Below are 16,285 nucleotides of genomic sequence, written 5' to 3'. Positions count from 1 at the left end.
AATCAAAATCCTCTCTTTTTTCCATAAAAAGTATAAATTTTATTTTAAAAAATATAAAAAAATTGAGACAAACTTATCCGGCGGTTGGCTCTCCATCGCTTGGATGCGTTTAGCCGGTCAGAGTAATATATGATTCTTGTGAGATTAATCAAAAAAAGGGTGGGGTAATTTTGTAACGAGGAACCCTAATTTTTGGGAGAAAGGGACGACGAGATGGGAAAAAAGAGCCGGGAGCGACTGGTTAGCCATATCCAGGGTACTTTCATCTTAGGTAAATGGTTTGACAATCGTTGTTAAATTCCAAAGGTATGCATGGGTTTTCAAACTAATGGTCTAAAAAAAAAAAAAAAAACGAGACCACGACCGCTCACCGGCTATCAGATTCGAAGTCGACGGTCCCTTTCTCTGAGCCCAATGAGGTAAAACAAATCCTCCCGTTGGGAGCCGCTCCCCCTTCCCCTCCTCTCTCTTTTGAATCCTCTCTCTCTCTCTCTCTCTCTCTCAACCCTTTACCTTCTTTTCTCCAGTTCTCTTCTCCTCCTTCTCATGACTCTCCTCTCTCCCAACAACTCCTCTCCCACTCCTCTCTCCTCAGAAGGGTGGTGAGAGGGAAGAGAAGAGGAAGCCATGGATGGCCAAAGGAGCTCAGGGGCCAATCTAGCTCGGACTCCTTCCTCCCTCCTCCCCTCCCCTAACCTCCGCTCCAGCCCCAAGAGCCTCTCCACCTTGGCTGAAGAGGACCCCGACGAGGAGAAGCCACCCCGGTCCTGCCCCTCCCCTTCCTTCACACCCCTCCTCCTATCCCTCCCCTTCTTCCTCCTTCTCTTCCTCTACTTCAAAAATGAGTCTTTTTTCTCCGAGAACCTCCTTGCCTCCGCCACCATCTCCATCGCCTCCACGATCGCCCTCCGATGGAAAGTTCTCAGCTTTGGCCGCACCGCCCGGCGGAGTGGGTCGGTCCAGTGGTTTATCAGCGATGAAGATAGGATTTTGAGGAAGGGGAAGGGAAGGATAGTGAGGGAAGGAGTGGAGTTTTATAGCAATGGGGATGTATATGAGGGGGAGTTCCACAGGGGGAGGTGTAATGGGAGCGGCGTGTATAGTTTCTGTGTGAATGGAAGGTATGAGGGTGATTGGGTTGATGGGAAGTATGATGGGTATGGGGTGGAGAGCTGGGCAAGGGGGAGCCGATACAGGGGACAATACCGGCTGGGTCTGCGTCATGGATTCGGGGTGTATCAGTTCTATAATGGAGATAGCTATGCCGGGGAGTGGCTCGGCGGGCAGAGCCATGGGAGTGGAGTGCAGACTTGCTCTGATGGGAGCTGCTATGTAGGGGAATTCATGTGTGGAGTTAAGCATGGGCTCGGCTACTACCATTTCAGGTAACAGTTGCTCGCTGGCTTACAGATTTTGATTTGCACCTAGCTTTTCTTGGGAGTTTAATTGACTGGATTGCTTCATGAGATCGAAAAGGTTGTGTCTTTTTTCATGGATTGGATTATAGATGCAGGTTATGGTTTTGCTGATCCTGGAAGTTGATTTATCTGTTGGTGTTTGACATCAATGGAAGAGTAGAGTTTTCTGACTGGCAACTGATTTCTGATTGATTGGTTTATTTGGGATTGTAATACAGATCGGATGAGATCTCGGTTCTGCTTTTAATTTTCTCTCTTTCTTTTGGTGGATGATGCCCATATGTGATCGCTCATTGGGCCATTGACTGTTTGGTCTGTTGTTATTGGCCTTTGGTTTCAGAGTTATTTAGTGATATTTGTGTGATATTGCTATAATTGGAGGAGGTTCGGTGATCTTCTCCTGTTCAGATAGTCCATACCCTGTTTTTGATAATGATCTTAAATTTTCTTGAAGGAACCTGAGATTTTTTTTATTTGAATCATTTGCAAGCTAGTATGGATCGTGAGGTTTAGCAGAATCGGATAGCTCAAAATTTTTGTGGGGGCATGAGGTGCTGATCCTAATCTACATAAAAAAGAAGAAGAAAAAACTAATATTTTTTGGCTTTAACTCATGATTATGTGATTGATAGTATGTTTTTTTTTGAGAGAGAGAGAAGTAATCAATAGTATGCTTTCCTCCAACAAGCTTTTCTGAGTCCATGGTCTAATCTTAGTTTAGGCTGTGCAAAATATTCATTGTTTTCTTACATGAAGTTCTGAATTTTAAATCAGTTCTAATGCTTCACTCATGATATCTGTGAACTGAACACGAATTATTGAAAAAAATATTGACTAGCATATATTTTCTTACTGCATCAACTTTCTTGCTCTGCTTTACATCTGAAATTTTCGAAGCTATCCTTTACTTTCTCATATTGCGTTTGGCAGAAAGTTATAGTCCTTAGCTTTATTTATTGGATTTAGAACTTTATCTCAATTTTCTACTTTACAGGTATATCACTTTTAGTGTTGATGATCAAACTTGGTTTCTTGCAGGAATGGTGATGAATACAGTGGTGAGTACTTCGGAGACAAAATCCATGGTTTTGGAGTCTATCACTTTGCTAATGGCCACTGCTATGTGGGCTCATGGCATGAAGGCCGGAGACAAGGTTTCGGAACATACACATTCCGAAATGGTGAAATGAGATCGGGGGAGTGGGATTGTGGTGTTTTAAAGATCCCCCTCCTCCCATCAGATCCTGCTGCCCAACGAGCTGTTCAGGTATTTTATTTTTTACATGATGACGACTATTTAACTCTACCTCAGGTCTATATTCTAACTCTTTCAGAACTTTCCCTTCTATTAGGCTGCAAGAAAGGCTGCAGAGAATGCTGTTCTCCTTGCCCGGGTAGATGAGCAGGTAAATAAGGCTGTCGCTGCTGCAAATAGAGCTGCCATTGCTGCTAGAGTTGCTGCCAGTCAAAGCCATCCAGAACCAGATGGATGCAAAGTTTTATTACACAAATATGTAAGGTTATGCCTCATTTAATTTGTAAACTTGTGGAGAGCTAGCAATCAGGCAGGCAGATTCCTACCTGATCTGAGTTAAAGAATGAAGAGTGAGATAAGAAACTGACAACAGATGCTTGGGATCTGGTCTACAGACCCACAATCCCTCCCATGTCTGTAATATGTACATAAGCCCACATATATGTGATCTGAATTGAGTTTCTCAGAGCTGCTGTCTCCTCATGTTCTCTTGTTTTCAACATCTTGGGTAGTTCCAGTCAAAATCAAAATACTCAAAGCAATGGTGGTGAAACCATGTGCTTTTATCCTCATTTTGATTTCTTTTTGTGTGTGTGTGTGTGTGTGTTGGGGGGGGGGGGGTCCTCAAACTCGAGCCATATTCCCTTCCAAGTCTTTGCATAACATCCAAACGCTCTCAAACTTAGATCTGTTGCATCTCTAGATATTTGCACCAACCCATGTCCCCACCCAAAATGGCTAGTCGGAGCCTGCACGGGTCCTCCCTCTATTTAAGCTTTGACGTCCTCGTCAGGCTAAGAGTTCAAAGCCATTTAAATCTAATCACAAGTACTACGATCGGCCCATGGTCAGCACCAATGAATCTGTGCTGCAGTTTCTCTAGTCCACATAGGTTATAGGCTAGGTCCGCTTTGATACCATTTATAACAACTCAGGACCTCACCCAATATGGCTAGCCGGAAGAAATTATTTAGGTTTCTTAATTTTATATAAGTACCTAAAATCTATCTAGCGAATAACTAATATGGGACTAAACACACGCCCGCACAGGTCCTCACAATATTAGTTCCAATCAGCTTCAACCTCTCCCTACCTGCAATCTTCCAAATATGTTATAGGAGAGTGAGTTGATCACATAAAGATATTCTGCAATCTTCTTGACCCTAGTGGGTGGGTTGCCTTGTTGTAGGTGTTTAGAAGTATTGACATTTGAAAATCCCTATGCAAGTATGATGGACCTGTCGATTATTGATCCTTGCAACTCAGCCATGCTCATCTTAGAAAAGAACTACAGGTCTAAAGAGTATTGGCTTGTTGTTCACTGTGTATCTTGTCTTGGCACATATCCATCAAACACCCTCATTGAAAGTCATTGTTTCCTTTATAATATTAGAGACATTGTATCTTTCATCGAACATCTGCGACATTAGATTAAATGTTTATGCCCAAAAATTGGGGTGCATGATTCTAGTCAACTGCATCATCTGATTAAAGTCTGAGTCCTTGTGTGGAGTAGGTCCATCAACACCAACTAGTCTGCTGGTCTCAGACACCATCCTGGTCTGCAAGACTGACCTTAATTATCATTTGAGCCAGGTTGTTGACCTTATCATTTGGTTCATGTCATGTCTGCTCAGCTAATTAATTATGTTCAATGCTCTTAGCACTTCCTCTTTGCTTGGAAAAGAAGCCTTCAAAGAGTAGGCTCGCTTTGTACAAAAGAAAGAAAGAAGGAAAGAAAAAGAGTAGGATCTCTTTGTTAAATTGGCTGATGTCCATCCTTGGCATCAGCTTTTGAGTTACTTTCATTAGATTTAAATACCATTTTATCTTTGGATCGTTCAGCTGATACGCTAAATGTGGATTGCACCGAAGAGGCTTGAAAGTAACAGTCTTCCTATCCATCATGGAGATTTGGCTAGTTCAAAGTTGTCTTTCTTGGACTTGCAAAGCAAAGGAAAAAAAGCTTTCGGTTTGCGGGAAAGAAAATGCATTTGATGATACTTTCAAGAGAGCTAGGTGTTGTACCAAAAAAAAAAAAAAAAACAGAGAGAGAGAGAGAGCTAGGTGTTGAAAAGTGGCTATCATAAAGGGCAAGGGGACGAAATGCATTTTGGTATAGATGTGCTATGGCGTTACAATGGCCATTTTGGGGCACTTGTGCTGCAGTTTTAAGTTTCAAGTTAAACACAAACGATGCGATTTCATTATGAGCTGTCCATAATGCTATTATTTTGTTAAGAAAATGTCCTATGTAGCTCATATGACTGTTAAGATCAACAATATCATAATCCAAATAAATAAGATTTGTTTTTCTTTTTAAGCCAATCAGCAAGCAGCTGTAATTTTATCCCAGCTCATAACGATCTGAGGTAATGATCCTTAGTTGATACCAGGTTTCTTAAGCCATATCAAGTGGAGCCCAGACCCTCTGATGGAATCTGACTCCTGAAGTCAATATGCCTTTGGATAATTGTTGGCTAATCTGCTAGCCAATGTTCAGCACTTTAAAAAAGTATATTCCAGAGTTTTGACCTTTTTATCAGCATTAGCTAATCAACATTTTGGATTAAAGAATACATTAAAAAAGAGAACACAACCTATAAGACCAGCGTCCATGATTTGGATCACCAGATCAAGATAGCCTACATGATAAGGAGATAATTATGGCTGGAATTTCTTTGGAGCAAAACGAGTGTGTTGATTATGTATAGATAGAAGCATGAATGCAATCTTAACAACACCAAAACTAGACTATAGTAAATGCACCGCACTTTTGAGCGGTTGATATGGAAAGATTTTTCGGCAAATATTTACTCGTTTACAATGTGTAGCATGAGGGTGGCAATTGGGTTGGGACGGATTAGATACGAATTGGGATCAAATGTGGGTCGGGCAAAAAGCTCATCAACCCTAATCCAACCTATTTATTAAAATAGATTAGAATTTTAGATATGAATTCGACCTATTTATTAAACAGGCAATCCGAATCCGATCTACATAACCCATTTATTAAATATGTCAAGGTTAGGTTTAAAGGGTTAGATGGGAATTTTTAACAGCTTAAAATAGATTTAAACAAGTTTAAACAAGCTAAGCGGGTCGGAATAAACAAGTCAGAAACAGGTTGAATAGGTTAAATGGATCAGGTTATGATCTAAACCCAATCATTAAATGGGTCAAAATGGGTTAAACGGATCAAATGTTTAAACTTGAACCCAACTTATTTAATAAACAGGACTAGATGGGTTGACTCTTTTATAACCCAAACCTCTTCATATCAAACATAAACCTACTTAAAGCAGGTTGTTTGCGAGTTAGGTCATAAATTGCCGCCTCCAGTATAACATTTTGGATTTCCATGTGTGGTGTGTGTGTGTGTGTGTGTGAGAGAGAGAGAGAGAGAGAGAGAGAGAGAGAGGAGAGAGAGAGAATGAAAAAAAGGATTGGTGTCAGTTGTATCAATTTTGATAGTGTCCTCTCCATTTCTAAGATCAAGGTCTTTCTCAAAAATTTTGAAGTCCCAAAACCCATTTGGTGCATCCCTGGGTGCAGAAAGAGGCAGCCACGGACTTCTGTTTCTTCAAAAAAAAGAAAAAAAAAAGAAAAAAAAATTCATTAGAATCCGAGGAACTATTTCTTGGTATTTTCCTCCTGACACATAGGAAGGTTTGGAGAAAAGGGAAAATGCATATATTATGCAAGAAATGAATCTTAAATCGGATTGGCAAGTTCCATGTCCTTGTCACTCTCTCTCTCTCTTAAAATCAAATTTAATAACTTCTTTTGTTCTTTTAAGAATACACCAAATAAGGGATGGAATCATGGAAGTTTTTGCAGACACTTGTAGGCAGATTGATGGGTATCAAAAAAATTATGAGGAATGTCTAAAAAACCAAAGAAACCAATCTACCAACTAGGATAGGCAAAAAGGATTCAAGTCACTTATGAGATCCACAAAATGGACAAACGCGTTATGGAAATCATATAGAAGAGATTCATGCAGATCTGTCTCGTATCAGCTCTCATGATGAATGCAGAAAGAAATGCCTATGGAAGGAAATTGGTCCTAGGAGACTACTTTTGTTCTGCATCCTCTATGCTGAAGATGGGACACCGAGAGTGCTCAGCCATGCAAAACTAATCTATGCCTGGTGAAAGCCTATAGCATCCACAGGACTAGCTTCTTTCATTCATATCTTTGGAGAAGGCACAGGCCATGAATTGGAGAAACAGTAAAGTCCTGTTTGGGAGAGCTGTTGGCAGTAGAGCTGTTGGAAGTAGAGCTATCTGAAGTAGAGCTGTTATAAAAAGTTGTTTGCTGTTTGGTAACTATATTCGTAAAGTGCTGTGGTACTTTATTTTATGTTTGGTAAACAAACTGAGAAAGTACTTTTGTATGACAAAATTACCATAAAGGACATTGCATAGTATTATACAACAGAACATAATAAAACATAACATAAATTAATACATAAATATACGATATAGTATAATATTATTGTAATATAAAATAATATTATGTTAATATCGCATAATAGTAATATAATTATTAGAGTAAAATAATATTTGGTAATATAATATAATATTAAATTATTTAACATAACATATTAATGTATTATGATATAATGTAGTATATATTATTTATAGTATAACAATAATAAAAGTATAAATATTATAATTATTAGTATAAATTAATTTCTCATAATATAAGATAATATTAAATTATTTAAAATAACATATTAATGTATTATAATGTAATGTAATATAATACAATATTTATAGTATAATACAATAATAAAGGTATAAAATATATATTTATTATTATAAATAATTTTTCATAATATAACATAATATTAAATTATTTAAAATAACATATTAATTTATTATAATGTAATGTATAATATAATATTTATAGTATAATACAATAAAAAGATATAAAATATTATAATTATTAGTATAAATTAATTTTCCATAATATAACATAATATTAAATTATTTAACATAACATATTAATGTATTATGATAATATAATATGATATTATATATTATATATAATACAAAAATAAAGGTATAAAAATTATAATTATTAGTATAAATTAATTTTCCATAATATAACATAATATTAAATTATTTAACATAACATATTAATGTATTATGATATAATATAATATGATATATATTTATAGTATAATACAAAAAAAGGTATAAAATATTATAATTATTAGTATAAAATAATTTTCATAATAATTTTCCATAAAATAATTTTCCGCGGTCCAGGGGCTCTTCTTTGTGGTCCACGCTCGAGAAGGATCTCAACGTGGGCCGCGAGGTTGATGATAAAAAAAACAATAGATTGATTTTGGAAGGTATGGAAAAGAATTAAAAAAATTTTCTTCTAAAATATGTTTCAAGAGATGCATACAAAAATTGAAAAGAAAAATACCTTTTCTACGGAAGGGAGTCTGACGGCTAGGGTTCTTGGCTATAGCAGATTTTTAGGTTTATAAAGGGACAAACTATGTAATTATGTTATTTTCATATAGGCATTTTTGTCAAAAAACAGCTTTCCGAAAAAGCTGAAACAACTTCCTCCCAAAAGCTCCAAATTGGAGCTTCCTCCCGAAAGCTGTTTTCAGCTTTCCGCAAAAGCTGAAACAGCTTTTCGAAAAATTTACCAAACACAGTTTTTCATCTAAAAGTACTTTTAGAGGGCCAAAAAGTGCTTTCTAGCCCTCCAAAAGCTCCCCAAACAGGGCCTAAATTTGCCTAGAGAGCTCATGTCTCTGTTTGCCTACTAGAGATATGGATTTTACCTTGATATATGATTGAGCCCGTTTAATTTCAAGTTTTAATAAATTCATGTATATAATAGCACAATTCTATATTCTGCCTAAGTATTATGAAATATATATTGTTGCACTACAAATATAACTTTCTATTCGCCTAACGACAGATTCAAAGCAGGTGCTTGAGATGTCGATAATAGCTCAGGTAGGGCTCAAGGAAAGAAAGAAGAGACACTGCTACAATAAGAAGCCCAATGTACATAGTTGACTATAAAACCTTTGATTGCTAAGTGTAGAGGTGTGATCATTAGGATGAGCGCCGATTCAATTGATAGCAGTGAAATTTAATATTAACATTGAGACATTCTGAATTCGACTGTTAGATGTTGACATAAATACAACATGCAAGAGAGGTTAAGCTTTAAGATAGAGTAGAGAGGCTCCATATTGCAAGTGATTAGGCCTTTTTGTTTTTCAAGTAGCAGTTTACATAGCCCTAGAATAGATACATCGATCAGCATCAGTCATAAGGATATCCTTTAGCCTCCGAGGTAATAGTGCCCCACCTCTTCCCATAGCATAGATCCATCATGATCAGCAACGAAGGATGACATCCAATCAGCTGCACTGTTGCCCTCTTTGTGTGTCTACTAATTTAAGAAGTGCAGCTAAAAATAAATCTCCGAGCGTGCGCTGGCAAGGGATGCTCGAGTCTTGATACTCCATCCCTGCTGTGATCCATGAAATGATTGTTCTAGAATTACCTCCCAGAACAATGCGCTACAGCTCCCAGAAATGAATGGCCTCTTGAAATTAGACTTCAAGTGATGGTAAGAAGTCTTTAATTACATGCATTGATTAGGGGCTCAACCCACATATCTGGAAGGAAACTAAATAGCATATACTGCTCCCGACTTCTTGATACAGTTCTAATAGATCCTGCACTCCCACATACCGAACCCCCTATCGGTGCAACACTAGTATAGTATCAGTACGGTATGGTATAGATTTTTGACACAGGCATCCACTTCAAACTCCTACTACGATCTCAGCTGCATCTAGTTTGGAGAACCAGCTAAAGAAGGAAAACCAACCAAAGCGTCCACTCCAAATATGCACCCCCGATCTCAGCCCACCTAGTTTGGAGAATTCAGCCAAAAAAGGAAAGGCCAACCAAGGCATCCACTTCAAATCCTCCACCCACGATTTCCTGCATCTAGTTTAGATAATCCAACCTAAGAAGAAACCAACCAACCTATTTAATCTTTTCAGTATTTTCTTAAAATTATGCTCTAGATTTTGCTTCAGCCAACCCATTGAATCTTTTCAGCAATTTTTAGAATTATTGCCCTAAGATTTTTGCTTCAGCCAACTTATCAATCTTTCAGGCCAAACTCATCAAATCTTTTCAGCATTTTAGAATTATGCCCTACATTGCTTATTTTTCTTGTCTTCCACTTATGGTGGCTCGCCCTTATTATATAAAGGCCCCAGTCCCTTGTATTGGAATCATTGAAATTTGAGTAACCAAATTATTCTACAAATTTTCTTTTAGTGTAACACAAGAGAGCAACGTGCTTGCCTTCCCCTTCCATCTTCTTCGAAGGCGGCGTGCTCACCTTGACCCGCTTCTCTGATCATTTTTTTAATATACCGAGTACATATGCCACTCGTACTGAAAGCGGTACCCAAATCGATATAGTATTATATGCTCCGTACGCTTATCGAATTGGTAGACATACCATGGCTATGTTATTAAAGGATGATGATGGATCAATAAGGTGTCCGCACCTTTTTGACCTCAAAGATCTGACTGGGATGTTGGATGTCTGGAAGTAATTTGATTCCGGATCCCAAAGTGACTAGGGCTTGTCATAACGTGGTCTCAGGTTTGATCAATGTTAAAAAGGAGCTGCATCTGAAAGATCGTCCATCTGCTTCTGCTTTTTTCTATCATGTCCATCACAACCCTTCAGGGAAATCTTTCTTCATATTAGAGGCAACGGCCTTCAATCCCCGGTAGCTCATTGCTTAAAGTGGCATTCCCAGTGCATATGTCTAAATCACATCAGAATGTGAACAGATGATAAGCTGCTCCTCTCGTCTCTAATGAGATCCACCATCACCTATAGGCTGCCAAGTGCCAGTCTACTAGACATTTGGTGGAATAGCAGGGTTGTATCTCAGGAGATTCTAGTTCACTGTAGCGACCTATCGTTACTGAATCAGATTGTTGAAAGAAAGATGAACCAATGGCAGTTTGATGACCATAACCCATAATATCTGCTTGCTACTAGGTTTCTTTTGGCATGCGCCCAGCCCTCATACTAGATTCTAATATAATTCTAATAAGACCCTTTTTTTTTCCTTTGTTTCGGATCAGATACTTGTAACCGTCACAATCATGCAAAGCAATGTATCCCTTTCAGATTTGTCATTTGATATGGACCTTGTACCAGTACTATTATATTGCAGTATTGGTAGATCCGGTGGTCGGAGCTAGTTTGGCGTACGAGTATCGTATATTTTTATGTACCATGTCTAGTTCGTACTAATAGATAAGGTGTAGGGTAAATTGTGGTCATTTACTAGTCCAGTTTTGGTTAGTTTTCAGCTTTTTCAAAGATGAGGGCTTTGAAAATATCAGCAGCTGCTTAACCAAAAAAAAAAAAACCAAAAAAGAAGGATATCAGGCAGCTGATGAAGAGTGACTTGGATAATTGGTGGTGAGCTTTTTAAAGATGTCTTCTTTTTTTTTTTCCCTTCTTGGGTTATGTGCTGGACTTTTTGGACAATTATATCAGAAGTGGTACACAGAGAAACATAAAATCCCCAGACATTGTACCACTCAGCAAACAGAAGCCAGAAGGAAGCATCCCCATGCCCACAGCACGAAAAACATCAACACCTAGCACATGAGCAACCCATCATAAATAACAACCTACTTCTTGGTCCACACCAAATGATGAATCTTTTCCAGCTTAGAACAATCTTGGTTAAGAGCCACCCAGAACCATAAACTTGGTCCCATTTAGACTTTGGAGGGGCTAAGTGCGAAATCGTGAGCAGTTTAAATTGTTGTCTAGGAAACTTGATATAATTGTTGTCTAGGAAACTCAGATAGCATTTGCTTCAGCAAATGCAGCAACCAGAGCTTCAGAAAAATCAAGACAGCAAGCTTGAGGCATAGCCGAGTAAGCTGGCTAACTGAGTGTTGGAGGAAAAACCCCAAGTCATACATCCACGGAGGCGCTCGGCCGAAGTACGCCGACCGGAAAGCTGCCGGCCGAAGAGCGCCGACCGGAAAGCTGCTCGCCAAGAGTGCCGGCGAAAGCTGCTCGGCCAAAGGACCACCAGGAAGGCGCTCGACTAGAGGGCGCGACCAGAGTGCGCGCCAAGAGGTGCCCAACCAAAATAAGCTGCTCGGTTAGAAAGTGCCGACCAAAGACAGCGCCGAGGCGCTCTGCTAGAAGGTGCTCGCCTAAAGGGCGCCGACCAGGAGTGCTCAAGCAGCCCCCACAAGGGCGCCCCATTGGGCGACCAGCTCGGCTCGGCACCCTTGCCGAGCCGATGCCTTAACCAATGTTCAACCTCCGCCTAAAGTCCAAGGGACTTGACAACTCCTACGGCTTGCGACCTGCCACTATCTCCAAGCCATCAAGGCATAAGATCTCCGCAGGCGTTCGGCACGACCTGCCATTAATGCATGAGACTCCCTCAAGTCTCCGATGCACTCAGGCATTTAATGAACACGGCCCAAGACGATCTCCGGATCACTGAACCATCAGAGCGCATGGCTCTACCTGACCGCCGGTTCATTCGGTAATAAATGCACTTACCATCCACAGACCCCAGGCCCGCTACGGCCGGCGGTTCAACCACTCCAACAGGTCCGATCGACCGTGACAACTCCCTGGTTCCGGTCTGATTCGGCCCTTCTCCACTATGCCATAAATGGGCCAAATCGTGCCCAATTATCACAGACAGGGACAAATCCCCCGGTTACCTCCCAGGTAACGTAATCCCCTCCTATAAAAGGGAACCTGGGAGAACCAAGGGGGGACAACAAAAACGGAAACAGATCCCCGGGACTGAACCCGCCGGGAAGCACAGACACAATTGAGGACATCATCCTCTTCGTCTTCTTTATCTTATCCAAATGTTCTTGCTGTCTTCTCCATATACTCTCTTCCCTGCTCTCTCCACATACTTGCCCCTCTGACTTAGGCATCGGAGGGCCGGCGCCGGGGAGCCCGGCCACCGGTTTTCCTTGCAGGACTTGCACACCCCCCGCAGCGGAGGACGCAGCCGGCCGGCGCACCGCCGTCCGCCCCCTGTAGCAGCGGAGCTCCTCCTTCCCCGGCTTCGCGGCGGCCCCCGGGTCCAATTTCCAGCAACAGTTGGCGCTAGAGGAAGGGCCCGAGTTCGCTACCATGAAGCTAAGAAGCAAAGGGGCTTCCAACGCCTCTCGACGTCCTCCACCAAGCCCAGAATGTTCCGTTCGGAACTCACCACCCCCGGTTGAGCCAGCACCTCAAGTTCAACCGGAACAATTTGATGCCCTGGTGCAGCAAGTGCAGGCGTTGGCTACCGCCGTCCAAAGCTTGCAACCCAGGGGCATCCCAGCAGCACCGCCTCCCCCGGCTCCAGTTCAACCGGAGCCCCCTACAAGCGGGCTTCCTCTTCGAGGTCAGGACTCTCAAGTCCAGGCCTCCCTCTGGAGAGAGCACCCAGTCAGAGATCACGGAGGCTGGCCACAGCCTTCAGAAGCTGAGTCGGTTCCAGGGCAACCTGCACCCGGAGGAACCGCTGTAGCGATCCTCCAGAATGATGAACTCGACAAGAAGGTCGAAAAGCTGGAGCGCCAAATCCAGGCACTCCACGGGAGAAAATCGGGACGTAACGGCGACTTCGAGTTCAATACGAAGTCGCCCTTCTCCCAGGAGATTGAAGATGAACCGGTTCCCCTCCGGTTCAAGATGCCCCAGGTGGAGCCTTACAACGGCAAGGCATCCCTTTGACCACCTGGAGAGTTACCGGGTCTTAATGGCCCTACAAGGAGCCTCGGAAGCCATGATGTGCAAGGCTTTCCCGGCGACACTCCGAGGACCAGCCCGGCTTTGGTTTACCGGGCTGAAGCCGAGTACTGTCTCTTCCTTTGAGCAGCTCGGCAGACAATTTGCTGGCAACTTTGCCGCCAGCCAGCCCCAGCGGCGGACATCTGACTCCCTCCTTGACATCAAACAAAAGGAGGGAGAATCCTTCAAGGAGTACTTGGACCGGTTCACCGCCGCAACATGGGAAGTCCGGGAGCTTGACCAGTCAATCGCCATGTCGGCGCTGAAGACTGGAGCCCGGTCCTACAGATTCCTCTTCTCGATTGAGAAGAATTTCCCAGCGGACCTTACAGAAATGTTCGCTCGGGCCCGGAAGTATGCCAAGGCTGAGGAAGCCGTGGCCGTCAGGCGGGGCGGGACCGAGCAGAACCCCAAGAAGAGGCGCCGCGAGGAACGCGCCGACCCAGAAGCCCGTCTCCACGACGAGCTAAGAATCCGCCCCGCCCGAAGAGTCCACCCCGGTTGAGAGGACCGCCGCAGCAGAGGTCACTCCGCCCGAGGTTCCCACTGCAGGCCCGTGCACCTGAAGGGAGGTATGAAGAATACTCCCCTCAATGCTCCTCGGGCTGAAATCCTCATGGAGATTGAGAGTCGGGATTGCATCCGGCTCCCCCCCAAAGCCAGACACCAGAATCCGGCGTGATCTCCGGAAGTATTGCCGTTTTCACCGGGATCACGGCCATGATACCGAGGATTGTTATCAGCTCCGAAATGAGATCGAAGCACTCATTCGCCGAGGGGTGCTCGATCGGTTTGTGCAAGGCCGGCGTGAAGGGAAGAAGCCAGCCGAAGGAGCAGCACAGCCTGAAGGTTCCAATGCCAACAGGCCCATCGCCGGCGTCATCAACACTATCCGAGGAGGGACCTCGGCTGGGGAAGCCTCAGGGGAAGGAGCCTCCTCGAAGCGCCCGCGCACCTCTGAAGCCATCTCCTTCTCAGATGACGATCTAGAGGGAGTCGAAACTCCCCATGATGATGCCATGGTCATCTCCATGATCATAAATAAATTTGATGTAAAACGCATCCTGGTTGATAATGGAAGCTCGGCGAATGTTTTGTATTTTGATGCTTATTGTAAAATGGGGATGACAAAAGAACAGCTACGGAGGATGAATGCTCCGCTAGTTGGATTCACTGGGGATTCAGTCCCAGTAGAGGGCGAGATCGACCTTCTGGTCACAGCCGGGCTCGCCCCTCGTGAAAGTACCGTGGGTATGAGCTTCCTTGTGATACGCCTGCCCTCGGTTTACAACGCCATCCTTGGAAGGCCAGGACTCAACGCCCTCCGAGCAGCGGTCTCAACTCACCACCTGCTGATGCGATTCCCCACCAGCCAGGGAGTCGGTGAAGTCCGAGGGGACCAAATGGTGGCAAGGCGATGCTACCTAGCGACCCACGAGGCAAGACGACCAGCCGAGGTGCCCGCCCCAACGACTGACCAGCCCTCAACTGAAGTTATGGAGGCACGGGTCAACCCCCAGAAAGAGCGGGTAGAGCCTGGTGAGTTGTTAATTCAAGTTCCCTTACGAGAGAACTTTCCCGAGCTAACCGTGCAGATCGGCTCTGGCCTTGGCGAAAACGAGAGGAGTCGCCTCGTCGACTTCCTACGGGACAATATGGATGTCTTCGCCTGGTCGCCTGTAGACATGCCGGGGATAGACCCGGAGGTCATGGTCCACCGGCTTCAGGTGAAGCCGACCTGCAAGCCCGTGCGACAAAAGAAGCGAGGCGCCGCCCCTGAACGACAACGAGCAGCAGCCGAGGAGGTCGGCAAGCTCCTTGAAGCCGGCTTCATCCGGGAGATATCCTACCCGGAATGGCTCGCCAATGTGGTCCTCGTCAAAAAAGCTAGCGGAAAGTGGCGTATGTGCGTGGACTACACCGACCTGAATAAAGCCTGCCCGAAGGACAGCTTTCCACTTCCCAGCATCGACCAGCTCGTGGACTCCACCTCGGGTCACGAGCTGCTGGCATTCATGGACGCCTTTTCCGGATATAACCAGATCCGCATGGCGCCAGAAGACGAGGAAAAGACAGCCTTCATCACCGACGGGGGAACCTACTGCTACAAAGTGATGCCATTCGGTCTAAAAAATGCCGGGGCGACTTATCAAAGGCTGGTCAGCCGGATCTTCAAAGACCAAATAGGCCGAAACATGGAGGTCTACGTGGATGACATGCTGGTGAAAAGCAAGGCGGCGCAAGACCACATAGCCGACCTCAATGAAGCATTCTCCACACTCCGAAAGTACCAGATGAAGCTCAACCCAGCTAAATGTGCATTCGGGGTCACCTCCGGCAAATTCCTCGGCTTCATCATTACACAACGAGGAATCGAGGCCAATCCAGAGAAGATCCGAGCCCTCCAAAGGATGACGCCTCCCAGGACGGTCAAGGAGGTACAGCGGCTCACGGGCCGAGTGGCAGCCCTCGGGAGGTTTATCTCCCGCTCGGCCGAGCGCTGCCTTCCATTCTTTGCAGCCCTCAAGAAGCCGAAGAACTTTTTGTGGTCGGACGAGTGCCAGCAATCTTTTGAAGAGCTCAAGCACCTGCTGGCTTCCCCTCCCCTACTCACGAAGCCTCAACAGGGTGAGCTCCTCTACTTGTATTTAGCTGTCTCCCCTGTAGCAGTAAGCTCGGTCCTGGTCCGAGAGGAGGGAAACTTCAGAAACCGGTGTATTACACCAGCCGGGTCTTAAGGGATGC

At 43.8% G+C, this 16,285-nt stretch overlaps 1 pseudogene; it reads left to right on the top strand.

The window, feature by feature from the left end:
- Positions 1 to 504: 504 nt before the first annotated feature.
- On the top strand, positions 505 to 3,141 carry LOC108511015 (annotated as a pseudogene).
- Positions 3,142 to 16,285: the final 13,144 nt, after the last annotated feature.

The sequence above is a fragment of the Phoenix dactylifera genome, unplaced genomic scaffold (genome assembly GCF_009389715.1).
Source record: "Phoenix dactylifera cultivar Barhee BC4 unplaced genomic scaffold, palm_55x_up_171113_PBpolish2nd_filt_p 002014F, whole genome shotgun sequence".
In the NCBI taxonomy this organism is placed as follows: Eukaryota; Viridiplantae; Streptophyta; class Magnoliopsida; order Arecales; family Arecaceae; genus Phoenix; species Phoenix dactylifera.
This window is presented reverse-complemented; position numbering and strand designations above follow the sequence as displayed.